The following is an 18,592-nucleotide window of genomic DNA, read 5'->3' on the forward strand; positions in this document are numbered from 1 at the left end:
CGCATTCAGCCCCTAATCTCTGGTTAAACTGGTTCCTGGGGATGTCTGCCCCGCTCTCTCTTGCTGCTGCTTCTCCAACACCTCATTTGTCTCTAAACTGCTCCCTGACTCACAGTTTCCTATTATTTCCTTTATTTTAGTTATTGGCCAGACATGGTTTTCAAAATGTCAATTCAATTTTCCTTTTCCCAAAAGCATTCATTTTAATAGCATCCTACCATTTTGTGACACCACCCATTAGTTGTTTAATTGTCCACCATCATTATGACTGGATGTGGCAGGACTGCACAGATTTGTTGTTTGTGGGATTACTATCTCAATCTAATACACACTGCTTCAGTTGCTCAGCATGCATGTAGACTTCTGCTGTAACTTCACTATGTTGACATCTCATTTTTAGGTATGCCCAGTGCTGCTTCTGGCATATATTTCCTTATTCCTTATTGAATCAGGGTTGGTTCCTGGCTTGATGTTAATGATAGAATGAGGATTCTGCTGTGTTACAGGGTTGGTTGGATACAATTCTGCTGCAGCAAGTGGCCCACAGTGCCTCATGGATGTCCAGTGTTGAGCTGCTAGATTTATTCTGAATTTATCTGTGCACCATAGTGGACATAACACGATGGGCAATGTTCATAGTGTCCTGGGAATAGTTTCTACAAGGACTGTGTGGTTGTCACTCCTTTCAATACTGTCATGGACAGATGCATCAGTGACAAGTAGTTTGGTGAGGATAAATATGGATGCATGGGATTGAGGGTGATTTAGCAGTTTGGATCAGGAATTGGCTAGCTGATACAAGACAGAGGGTGGTGGTTGATGGGAAATATTCAACCTGGAGTTCAGTTACAAGTGGTGTACCACAGGGATCTATTTTGGGGCCACTGCTGTTTGTCATTTTTATAAATGACCTAGATGAGGATGTAGAAGGATGGGTTAGTAAACTTGTGGATGACACCAAAGTTGGAGGAGTTGCAGACAGTGAGGATGGATGTTACAGTTTGCAGAGGAACATAGATAAGCTGCAGAGCTGGGCTGAGAGGTGGCAAATTGAGTTTAATGTGGAAAAGTGTGAGGTGATTCACTTTGGAAAGAGTAACAGGATTACAGAATATAGGGCAAATGGAAGGGCTCTTGGTAGTGTCGATGAGCAGAGACATCTCGATGTACATGTGCATAGATCCCTGAAAGTTGGCACCCAGGTTGATAAGGTTGTTAAGAAGATGTACGGTGTGTTAGCTTTTATTGGTAGAGGGATTGAATTTCGGAGCCGTGAGATCATGTTGCAACTGTACAAAACTCTGGTGCGGCCGCACTTGGAGTATTGCGTACAGTTCTGGTCGCCGCATTATAAGAAAGATGTGGAAGCACTGGAAAGGGTGCAGAACAGGTTTATCAGGATGTTGCCGGGTATGGTGGGAAGGTCTTATGAGGAAAGGCTGAGGGACTTGAGGTTATTTTCGTTAGAGAGAAGAAGGTTAAGAAGAGGTGACCTAATTGAGGCATACAAGATGATCAGAGGGTTAGATAAGGTGGACAGTGAGAGCCTTTTTCCTCGGATGGTGATGGCTAACACGAGGGGACATAGCTTTAAATTGAGGGGTGATAATTATAGGACGGATGTCAGAGGTAGATTCTTTACTCAGAGGGTAGTAAGGGCGTGGAATGCCCTGCCTGCAGCAGTTGTGGACTCGCCAACTTTAAGGGCATTCAAATGGTCAGTGGATAGGCATATGGATAACACTGGAATAGTTTAGGTTAGAGGGTCATTAGATTGGTTCCACTGGTCGGCACAACATGGAGGGCCAAAGGGCCTGTACTGTGCTGTAATGTTGTATGTTCTAAATTCAAGTAGGTTTTTCCCACTTGCGGGTTCCCTCATCAACTGCTGTAGGCCTAGTCTGGCTGATACGTCCTTCAGTACTCAGGCAACTCAGTCAGGCATTGTGCTACCAAGTCACACTTGGTAATGGACATTGAGTTCCCCACCCAGAATAAATTGTGTCTTTGCTACTCTCAGTGTTTCTTCAAAGTTGTGTTCAGCATGGAGCAGTACATATTTGTTAACTGAGGGAGGCAGGAGGTGATAATCAGCAGGAGGTGTCTTTGTTTATGCTTGACCTGATGACATAAGTCATGGAATCCGAGTCAATGTTAAGGAATTCCAGAGCCACTCCAGCCCATACTGTTTACCACTACCTGTGGTGGATCTGTGCTGCAGTGGGACAGGACATATCCACTGATGGCGAAGAAGGTGTCTAGGACATTGGATGAGTGGTATGCTATGCATACGTGAGTATGGTCACATAAGACTGTAGCGTGACAAGTCTATGGGATAACTCTCCCAATTTTAGCACAAATCTTAGATGTTAATGAGGGGGACTTACATAGAAATATAGAAACTAGAAGCTGGAGTAGGCCATTCGGCCCTTTGAACCAGGTCTGCCATCCATCTTGATCATGGCTGATCATCGAATTCAATATCCTGACTCCCTCTTCCCCCCATATCCCTTGATCCCTTTAGCCCCTAGAGCTATATCTAATTTATTCTTGAAATTGGGTGTTTTGGCCTCAACTACATTCTGTGGTAGTGAATTCCAAATACTCATCATTCTCTGGGTGAAGAAATTTCTCGTCACCTCAGTTCTAAAAGATTTATTCCTTATTCTCAAATTATAACCCCTAGTTCTGGACCTCCCACCATTGGGAATATTCTTTCTGAACCTACCACATCTAGCCCTGTTGGAGTTTTATAAGTTTCTATGAGATGCCCTCTAATCATTCTAAACCCTAGTGAATATGATCCTAACTGACTTAATTTCTCCTCATATGACAGATTTGCCATCCCAGGGATCAGCCTGGTAAACCTCTGCTGTACTCCCTCTATAGCAAGATAAGGACACCAAAACTGCACACCATACTTCAGGTGTGGCCTCATCAATGCCCTGTACAATTGCAGCAAAACATCCCTATCCCTATACTCAAATCCTCTCGTTATGAAAGCCAACATACCATTTGCCTTCTTACGGCCTGCTGTACATGTGTGCTTACTTTCAGTGACTGGTGCACAAGGACACCAAGATCTCATTGAGTAACCATCTCTGTCAATTTACATCCATTCAAGTAATAATCTGAATTCTTATTATTACTACCAAGGGGATAACCTCATATTTATCTGCAACTGCCATGCATAAGACCACACACTCAGCCTGTCCAAATCACGCTGGAGCATCCCCGCATCCCTCCACACAGCTCACCCTCCCACCCAACTTTGTATCATTTGCAAATTTGGAGATAATACGTTCTTCCAGATCATTAATATATAATGTGAACAGTTGGGGTCCTAGCACAGATCCCTGCGGAACTCCACTAGTCACTGACTGCCAATCAGAAGAGGACCCATTTATGCCAACTTTTTGCTTCCTATTGGCGAACCAGCTTTCTATCCATCTCAATATATTACCTGCAGGGTTTGCAGGGTTGATTGGGCAAGATGTACCTTCTTGTTGTTTCTGGTGCCTACGTCAATGATAGGTGATCCATCTGGTTTTATTCTTTTCATGGCATATTTAATGCACTGAGTCATTTGCTGGGCCAGTTCAGAGGAAGATTAAGAGTCAACTACATTTTTATATGTCATAAGAACATAAGAAATAAGAACATAAGAACATAAGAAATAGGAGCAGGAGTAGGCCATCTGGCCCTTCGAGCCTGCCCCGCCATTCAATAAGATCATGGCTGATCTGTCGTGGCTCAGTTCCACTTTCCCGCCCTCTCCCCATAACCCTTAATCCCCTCTCTTATCAAAAACCCATCAACCCGCTTCTTAAAAATATTTAGCGAGGCAGCCTCCACCACTTCAACGGGCAGAGAATTCCAGAGATTCACCACCCTTTGAGTGAAGAAGTTCCTCCTCAACTCCGTTCTGAACCGCCCCCCCTTTATCTTGAGGCTGTGCCCCCTAGTCCTACTGTCTTTTTTGAGCGGGAAGAGTCTTTCCACCTCTATCCTATCCATCCCATTCATCATCTTATACGTCTCAATGAGATCTCCCCTCATTCTTCTAAACTCTAACGAGTACAAGCCTAGTTTATTCAGCCTCTCCTCATAGCTCAACCCCCTCAACTCCGGTATCAGCCTAGTAAACCTCCTCTGCACTCCCTCCAAGGCCAAAATATCCTTGCGCAGGTGCGGCGCCCAAAACTGCACACAGTAAATGACAGTAAACCAGACAAGGATGACAAATTTCCTTCCCTGGTTACATGGTTACCATTGCAGATATTAGATTTTTATTTCAGATTTATTTAATTAGCTAAATTTAAATTTCCTAGCTGCCATGTTGGAATTTGAAGTCATGTCTCTAGATTATTAGCCAGGACTCTGGATTACGAGTCCAGTAACAGATTCACCATGCTACTGAACCCTAGGCTTCAACACACCATAATCTCCTCTGAAACTCTCTTCCAAAGTCCCTCTGCCTCTTCACCCTTTCTTTTCTTTAAAACCCAAATCTTCAACCAATCATTTAATCACCTCTCCTAACATTTCTTTCTTTGGTTCAGCCTTGCTTTATCTAATGCAATGCCTTGGGATATTTATAGGCATCATGGACGCTAGTAAGACATTACAGGTGCTAAATAAATTCAAATTGTTGTATTATTTGATAGTAGTCAGATACGATAGGGGGAATTTCAATTTCAAAAACAATAGCTTTGGGTCAGGTGGGGGTTGAAGTGTTAAGTGTCTAACTCCCAATGCCAGCCTGATTCCAACCACCTACTGCTGGTTGTAACAGAGATGAATAGAATGGTGGGGGTAGATGACCAAGCTGCTAAAAGAAGCAGAATGGCACTTTAATAATAAGCTGATGTACCTTATTTGTATTCATTGTGTGAAATGCAACTCTGGCTGGTTGGGTTTCCAGTAACGCGGGAAACCCATCAGCTAAACCAAGGTGAGGGACTGGTGGGTAAGAGGCCAGTTCCTATCCTGCAGGACCCAGTGTAGCTGTTGGGTCAACCCTATGATTGGACAAATCACCTGAAATCATTCCAATCCCCCCACAAGCAACAACCCACCATACTACCAGCCCTATCCAGGCCGTGGGGCAGACTTCCCTCATCCTGCCGACTCCTCTAGACTGCAGACTGCCCAACTGGAAGTCAAGACTGGTAATCAGGCTAGTATTCAGATGGGGAATCTGTTGCTGACAGCGCACACAGACCGGGATTTCCAGCACTTTATTATCCTCACCCTACCTCCTGGTAGATCACAAAAGTTATATTTTTCCCCAGTGAGAGAGCTTTCTCCTTACATGGTTCAGTTACCATGTTATGGTCTGCAGGCAAAACTCCAGATTCCCAGCCTTTGGAAATCACTAAGATTGGTGGAGTACTGGATGAGGTGAAGGGCTCTTGTAGGCTGAAAAGAGACATTGATAAGATGCAAAGCTGGGCTGAAAAGTTGCAGATGGAGTTTAACTCTGATAAGTTCAAGGTGATTCATTTTGGTAGGACAAACTTGAATGCGGATTACAGGATCAATGGCAGGGTTCTGATGAATGTGGATTTTTAAATAGGCAGGATCACTCAGGTCAATGGCAGATCTTATAGGTTCGTGTCCACAGATCACTGAAGGTTGCCACTCAAGTGGATAGAGCTGTGAAGAAGGCTTATAATGTGTTAATGTTTATTAACGGGAGTTTGAATTTAAGAGTCGTGGGGTTATGCTGCAACTATACAGGACCTTGGTGAGCCCACATTTGGAATATTGTGCGCAGTTCTGGTCACATCACTATGAGAAGGACGTGGAAGCATTGGAGAGAGTGTAGAGGAGATTTACCAGGCTGCTGCCTGGTTTGGAGGGTAGGTCTTATGAGGAAAGGTTAAGGGAGCTGGGGCTCTTCTCTTTAGACCAGAGGAAGGTGAGAGGCGACTTAATAGAGGTTTATGATAAGGGGGATAGATAGAGTGAACGTTCAGAGACTATTTCCTCAGGTGGATGTAGTTATGATGGGAGATATAGGAGAGATGTCGGAGGTAGATTCTTTACTCAGAGAGTGGTTGGGGTGTGGAATGTACTGCCTGCTGTCATAGTGGAATCGGACACTTTAGGAACTTTCAAGCTGTTATTGGATAGGCACATGGAACACACCAGAATGATAGGAAGTGGGATAGCTTGATCTTGGGTTCATACATAGCTCGGCACAACATCAAGGGCCAAAGGGCCTGTACTGTGCTGTTCTATGTTCTATGTTGGTACATTGGGATGATGGTGAACAAAATTGCGCACAAGCCCAGCTCTGATCTTGAGTGATCCTGCCTATTTAAAAATCCTGGTTGTTGTTTCAAACATAGAACATAGATAGTGCTATGAAACAGAATATTTTAAGTGCTTAAACTAGTTCAAAGCTGATATTTTCTTCGCTGCTACTGCAATCTGTACTGCAATTTAGTACAAATGGAAAAATGGTTGAAAACACATGGGACTGTTTACATAATTCTTGGTATAAAATGTTGTTTCTGTCACTTGCAATTTATTAACTCCTACTTCCTAAATTGCAAATAGGATACATAATCCTAATACATACTCATATATATGTCAATAACTTTATAACACACCTTGCAAATATTGTAGACTGCTCTTATGTTTTATACTTATGTTCACATATCTGATGTACTAAATCTGGAGTCTAGAGAAATTGGAATAAAACAGAAAGTGGCAGCATCTGTGGAGAGAAAAACAGAAAGAGAGAAAATAAAGAATCTGCTTTGGAATTAGAGACATTGGGATTGTTCTCCTTAAAGAGGATTAAGATTGACAAAGGTTTTGATAGAGTTCCACTGTGTGTGGACAGATGTGGATACGCCAGTGTTAGACTGGGGTAAACACAGTAAGAAGTCTCACAACACCTGGTTAAAGTCCAACAGGTTTATTTGATAGCAAAAGCCACTAGCTATTGGAGTGCTGCTCCTTTGTCAGGTAAGTAGGACTTCTGTTCACAAACAGGGCATATAAAGACATAAACTCAACTTACAAATTAAGTTTGTGGACAGATGGCCAGAAAAATATAGATCTAAGATAGCCAAAATAGTGAGCAAACAAGAAACGCATGTTTTTATGATTTGGAATTAGGGTCTGCCATTCCTTAGAGTTGGCCTGGACTCTTAATAATCGAAAGTCCATCTCCAGGACACTGCTGACTGCAAGGCTTGGCAAGCTTCACAGTCACTGTGGTAGTTTTTTGAGTGTTTTGATGGGGGAGAGGAAAGTTGAAAGATTCAGACCAGGTGAGTAGAGTGCATGCTAGAGCACAGAGCTGTACACATTCCAGACACAGGCCCAGGTGAGCTGGGGGGATAGAATCTGAGCCCAGCACGTGGCTGCCAGTGTCACGTGACCCGCCACACCACGTGACTGTCGCAGGAACGTGACGTAAACAGACTAGTCCAAATAAGAATGGGGGGGAAATTTGGAAGAGAAAATTGTTTTTATAAAGTCGCAAGTCTGTTTTGATTGTTTCCAACAGTTATCATGTTAATATTGTATTTTCAGTTTGTTACTGAAGTACTCGACCACAGCCACCACTATTTGCAGTGTTTAACATTTATTTACAGCACAGAACACCCCGTTTATCTCTGATTGAAATAAACCTCGAGTCTGCGCACTGAGTGACAGATGGATAGAGGGAGAGAGGAGGAGGGGAATGGAGGGACTGAGGGAGAGGAGGCCGCAGTGGGACAGGTTGAGGCCGGAGGGGAGGGAGCTGAGGATGGGCCGGTTCGCTCGGACAAGGCGCCGCTCAGAGTCTCGGGGAATCTCTTCATTTGCTCTTTCGGCTGCGGAGCCACTTTCGCCAAAAACTGGCGGCTGCTGGCTCACCTGTGCCGGCACACGGGGGAGGTAAGAGCGGCAGGGCCGGCCTCATTGCAGTTATCTAGGGCCAGGCTCGCTGGTATGGTCTGAGGCTGGGCTTGTTGGCACTGGCAGTAGTGCAAGGCGGTATAGTGTTTAGCTCTGCAGCCTCACAGCTCCAGAAACGCGGGTTTGATTCCCGCCTTGGGTGACTGCGGAGTCTGCACATTCCCTATATTTCCATGGGTTTCCTGTGGGTGCTCTGGTTTCCTCCCACAGTCTGAAAGACATGCTGGTTAGGTGCATTTTTTTCTGTTTTTACTCCAATTCAATCAAATCAAGTCCAATTCAGAGTCTCAACAAGCTGAGACATTCCTGATCCAAGCTGACAAGACAGGGCTTTCACCTCCTGTCTTGGGCTTGATCTACATGATCCAAGCTGATTGGAGTAGGCATAGCTCCTCCTCCAAGACTTGATTGCATTTGCATCTTAGCCAAAAGGTTGAGATGCTGCTTTTAAAAGTTGCTTCAAATGAGGCTAAAATGTAACCTAATGACCTCAACCAAGTGCAGCATGTCAATGCTACACTCGATCTTAGGCAAAAGGCCGATGCTAAATTCTCCTTCAGTGTACCCGAACAGGTGCCAGAGTGTGGCGATTGGGGGATTTTAACAGTTACTTCATTGCAGTGTTAATGTAAGCCTACTTGTGACTAAAATTTAGCTGCAATGTTGGGCTCACTGATGTCGGAGAAATTCCCAAGTCTATTTGTAAAGAAGACGTTGAGACCAGGTTGCTTTGTTAGTAACTGTTTATTGCTGTCATGGTGTTTACTTCTCCACTCCCATCACCCCACTACTGACTCTCTTCTGAATATAGATATTTTAGTGTTATTAACTAATCACTGAGAGTGGTGAATATCTGGAATGCCCTGCTGGGGGAAGTGGTGGAAACAGGTATAAAGGCATTTAGGAGGCATCCAGATGAATGCATGCATTAAAATGGGGATGTGGACTTGGTGCATATGGTTTTAGTTTGAGCAGGCATCATAATCAGTGCAGGCTTTAAGAACATAAGAAATAGGAGCAGGAGTAGGCCATCCAGCCCTTCGAGCCTGCCCCGCCATTCAATAAGATCATGGCTGATCTGTCGTGTCTCAGTTCCACATTCCCGCCCTCTCCCCATAACCCTTAATCCCCTCGCTTATCAAAAACCCATCAACCCGCGTCTTAAAAATATTTAGCGAGGCAGCCTCCACCACCTCAACGGGCAGAGAATTCCAGAGATTCACCACCCTTTGAGTGAAGAAGTTCTTCCTCAACTCTGTTCTAAACCGCCCCCCCCCCGCCCCTTTATCTTGAGGCTGTGCCCCCTAGTCCTACTGTCCTTTCTGAGCGGGAAGAGCCTCTCCACCTCTATCCTATCCATCCCATTCATCATCTTATACGTCGCAATGAGATCTCCCCTCATTCTTCTAAACTCTAATGAGTACAAGCCTAGTTTATTCAGCCTCTCCTCATAGCTCAACCCCCTCAACTCTGGTATCAGTCTAGTAAACCTCCTCTGCACTCCCTCCAAGGCCAAAATATCCTTGCGTAAGTATGGCGACCAAAACTGCACATAGTACTCCAGCTGCGGCCTCACCAATGCCCTATACAGCTGCAGCAAGACCTCCCTACTTTTATATTCAATCCCCTTCGCTATGAAGGCCAGCATCCCATTAGCCTTCCTGACCACCTGCTGCATCTGCAGGCTGGGTTTTTGCGACTCATGCACAAGGACCCCGAGGTCCCTCTGCACCGTCACCTGCTGCAGTTTTTCGCCACGTAAGTAGTAGTCCTTCCAACCATTATTCCTACCAAAGTGGACCACCTCACACTTGCCAACATTAAATTCCATTTGGCATTTCCTGGCCCATTCGCCCAGCCTATCTAGATCCTTCTGCAGACTCTCCACACCCTCCGCGCAATTTGCTGTTCCACCAATCTTGGTGTCATCAGCAAATTTCGACACCATACACTCGGTTCCCTCCTCCAGATCATCTATATAAATGGTAAATAGCTGAGGCCCCAGCACCGACCCCTGGGGCACTCCACTAGTCACCAACCGCCAATCTGAATAGCACCCATTAACCCCCACTCTCTGTCTCCTATTTGACAACCAATCCTCTATCCACGCTAACACCCTACCCCCAACTCCATGCCCCCTTACCTTCTGCAATAACCTCTTGTGAGGTACCTTTCTGAAAGGCCTAATCCGGTGCTGTACTGTTCTCTGTAATACCCAATATCTGTATTTAATATCCATCAACAGAGCCTATTAGATACGAAAAATGGCACTGGCAGGAGTGACTCATGGGCCTGGCAGGAGCCAAGCTCACTGGTAGTGTTTTTTGTAATGAATGATTTCCATGAAGATAGCATATCAAGATTCATCTTGCAAGTTGTTATTTTTTTTCCCTCAGAAACCATTTTCTTGTGAATATGAGGGATGTGGGAAAGGTTATTCCAGAAAAGGTCACCTTGCAAGACACATTCTGACTCACAAAGGAGAAAAGCCATTCAGGTCAGTGCAAACCATGCATTCTTAACATCATTGTAAGCTGTTTTTATATCCTCTTGGCTCTTATACTAATTACAGAGTTCATTGCTTTTCTAACTTTAGCTTTTATTACTATTAAAGTTGAAGCTTTACAGAGATGATTAATAGAAATATTTAGTGGTACAACATGAAACTCAGGTTGGCCAATTCTGCTTAGAATCCTTACAGTACAGAAGGAGGCCATTTGGCCCATCAAGTCTGCAAAGAGTCTTGAGGATACTAAGTGGTTAGCAATCCGTTGACATGCTGCATGGTGTTCTTTAGGATTGTCTCTTGTTGGCCTTGTGAACTGTCACTCTGAACTTGCTGCGATAACTGGTTCTTGCTGACACAAAACCAGCTTCCAAAACTTTTCTGTACTTCAATACTAGTTCAAACTTCAGCATCTGATGTTAATAGCAGCTTCTCACAGATGTTCAAGGCCATGTTAACCTCTGACAGTCCGCTGAATGACTTTTCAAATGTGGTCGATTTCTATCAGGTGTAAAACCTTATAGTGCGTTTTGGATGATTAATCCATATACTTAGTCAATATTTTTTTTAGTTTCACCTTCAGAACCCTTCGGCAATATAACAGAAAGTAGATACTGTATTCTGAAATTTCATTAGTTTCAACTGAATGAAGAATAGAGGATGAACTTTAAATTTTATTTGCTGAAATTAAATTTATTTGCAGTAAAAGTAATACGTTTTAAGGGGGTTGAATTTATACATCTTTATGCTCCAGAAGGAATTGGTTAAAACTTTAGTTGGGTGATGTCATCTTCCACTCCAATTTCATTAGCAAAAGAAGTGGTGATCACTTTAAGTGACTTATTCAGTTTCTAATTCCGCACAGAAAAATGGTGTTATTGCTGCTATTGAGCGTACAGATTAAACACACGCTCTTGTCAAGCACTCTGAGCTAAATGGCAAATACGACACATGTCCTAATTCGAACTGGATCTTTGAAAAACACAATGTCATCCTTCCTGAAGGACATGTTTGTATGAGGTTCATGATTGCACAAGATGGCCATTCAGCCACACTACTGTAAGATATTTCTCTTAACTCTCTTTGACTGTCTTTCCTCTATCCTTTGAGACCTTCACCAAACAGAAGTCAATTGATTTTGGTCTTGAAAATTTCAACTAGAGGTGAGTGTCTCCCATAATCTTGAACCTTATTGAGCAGGCACAGTGGTTAGCACTGCTGCTTCACAGCAGTGCGGACTGGATTCAATTCCAGGTTTGGGTCACTGTCTGTGTGGAGTTTGCATGTTCTCCCCATGTGTGGGTTTCCTCCCACAGTCTGAAGACGTGCTGGTTAGGTAAATAGACCCAAACAGGCGCCGGAGTGTGCCAACTAGGGGAATTTCACAGTAATTTCATTGCAGTGTTAATGTAAGCCTTACTTATGACAATTTAACTTTAACTTTAAACATTTTATGATTTTAAACATGCTGATTAGATCAGGCTTCTAAATTCAGTAGGATACAAGCCAGGTTACGTAATTTAATGCTTTACGTGTGGTGTATCATTCTGATGAATTTGCACTGTTCTCTCCCAGGTCAGTATATCTTACCTAAGGCGTGGTGCCCAAAGCTCATGCCAACACTCCAAGTGAGATCTGATAATGGCTTTGTAAAATTGAAGCATCACTTTCTATCTTTTCTATTCCGGTCTTCTTGAGATGAAGCTAGCATCCTTTCAGTCTTCTGTTTTTTTTTTATTATTTGTGTGCCAGCTTTTAGTGATTTTTGTCTGCTTGGACATTTAAATCCCTTTGCTTCTCCACAGTTCCTAGTCTGTACCACAAAAAAAAAGTTTTGATTTTGTCTTGGATTAAAAGTAGATGAAAAGGCACTCCCAATATTGAACTCCATTTGCCACAGTTTTTCAGGCATTCAGTCTGACTGTGCACCTTTGAAATTTGTCACCTACGCAACTTACTGTGCCCTCCCTAACTTTGTGTCATCTGCAAACTTAGATATATAATTTTATGTTTTGTGTTCCAAGGCATTGATTGTATACTGTGAAAAGCTTTTTCTCTTGCATCCCAGCCAATTTCTAATCTATGCCACAAGGTTGTCTGCTTCATTTTTTTTTATAATCCCCTGTGTGGTAAATACCTTACGATGACTTTTAAAAGTCTGTATAGGCAACAAATGTAGACACTCCTCATCCACTTCATACATAATCATCCAAAAATAAAACTCTTTACTCAAGCAATGATAAGACTGACTGAAAAATGGATTTTTTTTCAAATAATGAACTGTATCACTTAAGAGCTGTAGAGATTTACAGTATGAAAATAGGCCCTTTGGCCCAACTTGTCAATGCTGCCCTTTTTCTTAAACCCCTAAACTAATCCCAATTGCCTGCAATTGGCCAATATCCCTCTATACCCACCTTACCCACGTAACTGTCTAAATGCTTTTAAAAAGACAAAATTGTATCTGCTTCTACTACTACCTCTGGCAGCTTGTTCCAGACACTCACCATCCTCTGTGAAAAAATTGCCCCTCTGGACACTTTTTTGTATCTCTCCCTTCTCACCTTAAACCTATGCTCCCTAGCTTTAGACTCCCCTACTTTTAGGAAAAGATATTGACTATCTAGCTGACCTATGCCCCTCATTATTGTGTAGACCTCTGTAAGATCATCCCTCAACCCCCTATGCTCCAGCGAAAAAAGCCCCAGTCTATCCAGCCTCTCCTTATAACTCAGACCATCAAGTCCTAGTGAATCTTTTCTGCACTCTTTCTAGTTTAATAATATCCTTTCTATAATAGGGTGACCAGAACTCCACACAGTATTCCAAGTATGGCTTACCAATGCCTTGTACAACTTCAACAAGACATCCCAATTCCTGTATTCAGTGTTCTGACTGATGAAACCAAGCATGCTGAGTGCCTTCTTCACCACTCTGTCCACCTGTGACTCCACTTTCAAGGACCTATGAACATGTACCCCACGATCTTTGTTCTGTAACTCTCCCCAATGCCCTACCCTTAACTGAATAAGTCCTACCCTGTTTCAGTCTACCAAAATGCATCACCTCGCGTTTGTCTAAATTAAACTCCATCTGCCATTCATCAGCCCACTGACCCAGTTGATCAAGACCCCGTTGCAATCTAAGATAACTTTCTTCACTGTCCACTATGCCACCAATCTTGATGTCATCCGCAAACTTACTAACCATGCCTCCTATATTCCAACATGCCAATAGTTGCCATGATTTTTGTTTATTTCCCAGTTTTTCAAATTAGTAAACATAGACTGAGATGAATATTTAATTCCTCCATACTGCAAAATTAAGATTGAAACTGGTTTCAGTGATGTTTTGTTCCTAGGTGCATTTACGAAGAATTTCAATGAATCACATTGTTACAGAGTGGGAAAGAGGAAATCAAATGTCCAAGATTTTATAGTTAGAAAATCATGGCCTGTGGCACATCAATCTCTCATGGCTGTGGAGACATTGGATTCATAGAATCCCTACAGTGCAGAAGGAGGCCATTCAGCCTATCTAGCCTGCAACAACAACAACAATCCCACCCAGGCCCTATTCCCGTAGCCTCATACATTTATTATCCTCCTAATCCCCCAACACTAAAGGGCAATTTAACATAGCCGATCAGCTTAACACACACATCTTCGGATTGCAGAAGGAAACCGGAGCACCCGAAGGAAACCCATGCAGAATATGGGGAGAACGTGCAAACTCTGCAGACAGTGACCCAATTCAGGAATCGCATCTGGGTCCCTGGTGCTCTGAGGCAGCAGTATTAACCACTCTGCCAGCACACCACCCTTTTCACTTGAAGTTGGGATGTAAGCATATTATTGGAGCAGTGCTGAGAAAATGTACACTGAACAGTGGTTAAGAGAAAATGAAGTTTTAAGTCCTTTGAATGTGGGGAGCTCAGTGGAGGGTTTTGGAAGAGATCCCCAAAGTGCAGGACCATGATGGCTAAAGTGGAAGGAATGGTGTGCACAGTGAGCCAGAGCCAAAGTCAAAGTCAGAATGTGCAAGATCTTAAATGAGGCAGCAAGAGATTGCAAAAGTAGAGTGGACAAGCCTGTAGAGAGAGGTTCATTTGAAGATTTCAAAATAAACATATTGGGAGATTTGGAGACAAAGTTATTTTGAGATGAATGAATGAGGTTGTTAATGAAAGCTGAGGCTGTTTTGAGAATTAAGCCAGGAGCTGATGAAAAGTGGGTTCCTCAAATACTGCTGAGAGAAAGATCCTTAATCATGAAAGCATCACAAAATGAATTAACGTCTGTTTCTTTTTAGTTTGCATTGCAAATAGATTGCTTTTTACCTTTTGTATGTCTTGCAGGTGTACACATGAAAGATGCAATCAAACTTTCACAACAAAAGACAATTTGAAGAAACATATCTCAAGAAAGCATCTCCACGCAGAAAAGCTTTATTTGGTAATTTGTCTTCTACTTTTTTAATTCATGGAATTTATTCATTGGCAAAACCAGCATTTATCACCACTTCTTCAATTGCTGCAGAATCACTGGGGTGATTCTGACCCAGCAACTATGAAGGAACAGTGATAAATTTGCAAGTCAGGATGGTGTGTGACTGGACAAGAACTTGCAGATTGTCTTCCCATCTGGTCACTGCCCTTGGCTTCCTTGCTGGTAGAGATTGAGGGTTTGAGTGCTGTCGAAGAAGACTTACTGTAGTGCATCTTGTAGATGGTACACACTGCAGCTATGGTGATGAGGGAGCAAGTGTTTAAAGTGGCAGAGGGGGCGGTCCTTCCCAGATGCTGTCAGATTTCCAAAGTATTTTAGGAGCTGAACATATCCAGGCAAATTAAGAGTATACTCCATTATGCTTCTAACTTCATAGAGACCCTACAGTGAAGGAGATCTTTTGACCCAACAAGTCTGCATCAAATCTCCAAAAGAGCATCTTATTAAAGCCCATCCCAACCCCGTAACCCCATGCATTTCGCATGACCAGTCCACCTAACCTGTACATCTTTGGACGGTGGGAGGAAACCAGAGCACCTGGAGGAAACAAATAGGGAGTATGTGCAGACTCCACGCAGACGGTAACCTCAGGCACAGGCACAGGCCCTGGCACTGAGGTAATAGTGCGGATCATTGTACTACCACTGTGTCTTACGAATGGTGCAAGGGTTTGGGGAGTCAAGAGATAAGGCCCATTATTTTCCTAGTCAGTGATGACCACCTATATTGATAGTTGGTGATTTGGTAACATTGTTGAATTCCTGCCCCACACTGTCCCCTAACTACTGACTTTCTGGTCACTTTCAGCGGCTGAACTCGACTGTTAGCAAGATTGCCATCTTTTTGATTGAAATGAACATTTGCTCTACCCACAAGACTGCCTACTTATGGTTTCTAACATTGCGCCTTTCTGCACTTGCATCAGCTCATCTGCTATAGCTGAAACACATAGCTATCCTTGTATCTCTGCACCTATTTTGCAGCCCACCCTCTACAAACTTGGACTTATCCAAAACTCTGCTACCTGTAACCTAACTTGCACCAAGTCCTATTCTCTGCGTTCCTCCAATTCTGGCCTCTTGTGTATTCCTGGTTTCACTTGTTCCACCATTGGCAGCCTTGCCTTTAATTGCTGAGTCCAAAACTTTCAATTTCTCTCTGTCTCTTCTCCTCCTTGTAGATGTGTCTTAAAATCTACCTCTTTTTGACCAAATGTTTGGCTCCCTTTCCTAATATCTGCTTTGTGACTTCGTGCTAAATTTTGTTTTGATGTTGTTCCTGTGAACACTTTGGCTTTTATAATTGCTTTAATATAAAAGTTCTGTTATTTTTGCTTTGAATTGTACAGAGGGCTTGTTTTTGATGATTTCAATTTCTAAAGCACAGTAACTGTTTTAGTGGCTGAAACCACTGAAAATACAGATCCAGCAACCTATGAAAATAGGTCAGTTACCTTGCAAGCAATTCTCAGTGAACCTGACCCTACATGCTGGGCAACCAAATACAACTGGCCACTTGTTTCTAGTTAGTCTTAGATATTTAATCATTTGTTTTCATAAACTTTGCTAATGGTATAAAAATCATGGCTATATACAAAAAATTGTATTAATGACTACCCTAGGACTATTGTGAAATAATCAAACTTCCATATACCCTTCTATGAGCATTAATTTAATGCTGTGAATTGTGTATCTCTATTATTGGTCTGCTGGCTGAAACTAATAGTTTAATTGAATGCGACAAGATATCCTAAAGTGCTTTATAACCAATTAAATAGTTGTAGATAGCGGGCTAGATGAGCTGAATCGACAAACTTTGTTATGCTTTTATTTGTTGTTCTCTTAGCAGTTAATCAATTTACAAGCTCTTGCATTAGCTGCAAGTCTTTTTTTTAAGAGTCTATAAAAAAACGCAATAATAAAATTGCATTTATAAAGTGGCACGATGTCCCAAAGTGCTTTGGAAACATAACATCAATTTGTATGCACAGCCATGAATTAAATGACCAGATCAACTGATTGAGATGTTGGCTGAGGGATAAATCTTGTTCAGGAAGCTTCTGAAACCATTTAAAAGAAAGGACTCCAGTGATGCAGCATTCCCTTAGTATACTGAAGTGGTAGCCTAGATTGTGTTTATGCCTCAGGAGTGGAGCTTTAATCCATGATCTTTTGGTTCATGAAAATGCTTACAAATGTCACTGAAACATCAACCATATTCAGCAAGTACTTATGTGAATTAACATTACAGCTTTAAAGTGCTGCTTGAGCAGTAACCTTGACCAGATCAAATGTATTGAATATAGCTTAGATTATATTGATTTGACATGTTAAATTTGATACTTGATTATTGACAGATTTTGTATTTTGTCATGTAGTGTGATTTTGAAGGATGTGGTAGATCATTTAAGAAGCACCAGCAACTCAAAGTGCATCAGTACGAACACACAAAGGTGCCACCATTCAAGTAGGTATACAACTTTGCTTTTACTACACTTTTTCTATCTTGGGAGGATGTTAAAATCATTTAATCACATTTCAATTTTTACTAGGTGCAATTATGAGGGCTGTGACAAGGGTTTCTGTCTGCCAAGCAAGTTGAAACGTCATGAAAAGATACATGCAGGTGTGTCTTATGTGCCAACCTTTCTCCAATATTGATGAGGAGAATGGAATAATCAACTGTTCCAAATATCCTGTTATACTTGCTGATGTAAAACCTGTTCCTAAGTGAATGAGGTTGACCATTTGCTGAAGGATTTCTAACCAGTTAATTACTGTGAATGGCAAGAACGGCTCTAAGGTTTCATTCTGTGGGCAGGAATTTGGCCTCACTAGTCTTATGGTACAGGTGTAAAATGTGACTCACCAATAGTTTTTTTTACTCTACCTATCACCTCAAAAGAAAGTGTATAGGATTGATGCTCTTTAAAATGCAGGGTCCTGATATCTGTAAATGGGATTGAAATAAAGATGGATGTGACAGTTATTTCTGTGGTTTTGTAGAAAGGTAGTTGAAGTCAGGAAAGGTATTCGGGTCAGTGGCTAGTCAGGTTGGAGGGGAGGTAGTTAGATGATGAGGGATGGTTGGGTCTGATCAGGGGGTTTGGGGGCCAGGAGGGATGGTTGGTATAGATTGGGGAGGGGGGGGTGTCAGTTCTGTAGTTAACTAGGAGTTAGAGGAGGGTTTTTTATATCTAACAGTTCCTTGATAACTATTCCGGTAAGTTGTCGGAAACTTTTGATGAAAGTTCTAGGAAGCAGGAGAATTGCTCTTCAAAGATTCAAACATACTGGGCAATTCCATCGAAGATCAGCACATCGTAAAGTCCATGGAGTCCTGGTACACACATTGGGTTCTATGTTCAGTCTCCAATGATCTGAAGATCTGGACCACAGTGCATAAGCAGTTTACTGCAGTTCAAATCCTGATGTGAACTCTTCCTAATACAAAGTTGCAAATTTATTGATTCCAGCCTGGAGGAATGCCATGTGTGTGACTTGTTACAGTTTTTGTCATTTTGAATATAAAATCCAGGAAATTTCAGTAACAGTTTAGGATATGAAAAATACTATTTGTTTAGCATGAGGACCTCACAAAAGAATAGTTCGTATAAAGTACAAAATAGCCAAGTAAGTGAAAAGAGTAATAATCC

This window comes from Carcharhinus amblyrhynchos, chromosome 10 (genome assembly GCF_965287045.1).
Source record: "Carcharhinus amblyrhynchos chromosome 10, sCarAmb.v2.hapA, whole genome shotgun sequence".
Lineage (NCBI taxonomy): Eukaryota > Metazoa > Chordata > Chondrichthyes > Carcharhiniformes > Carcharhinidae > Carcharhinus > Carcharhinus amblyrhynchos.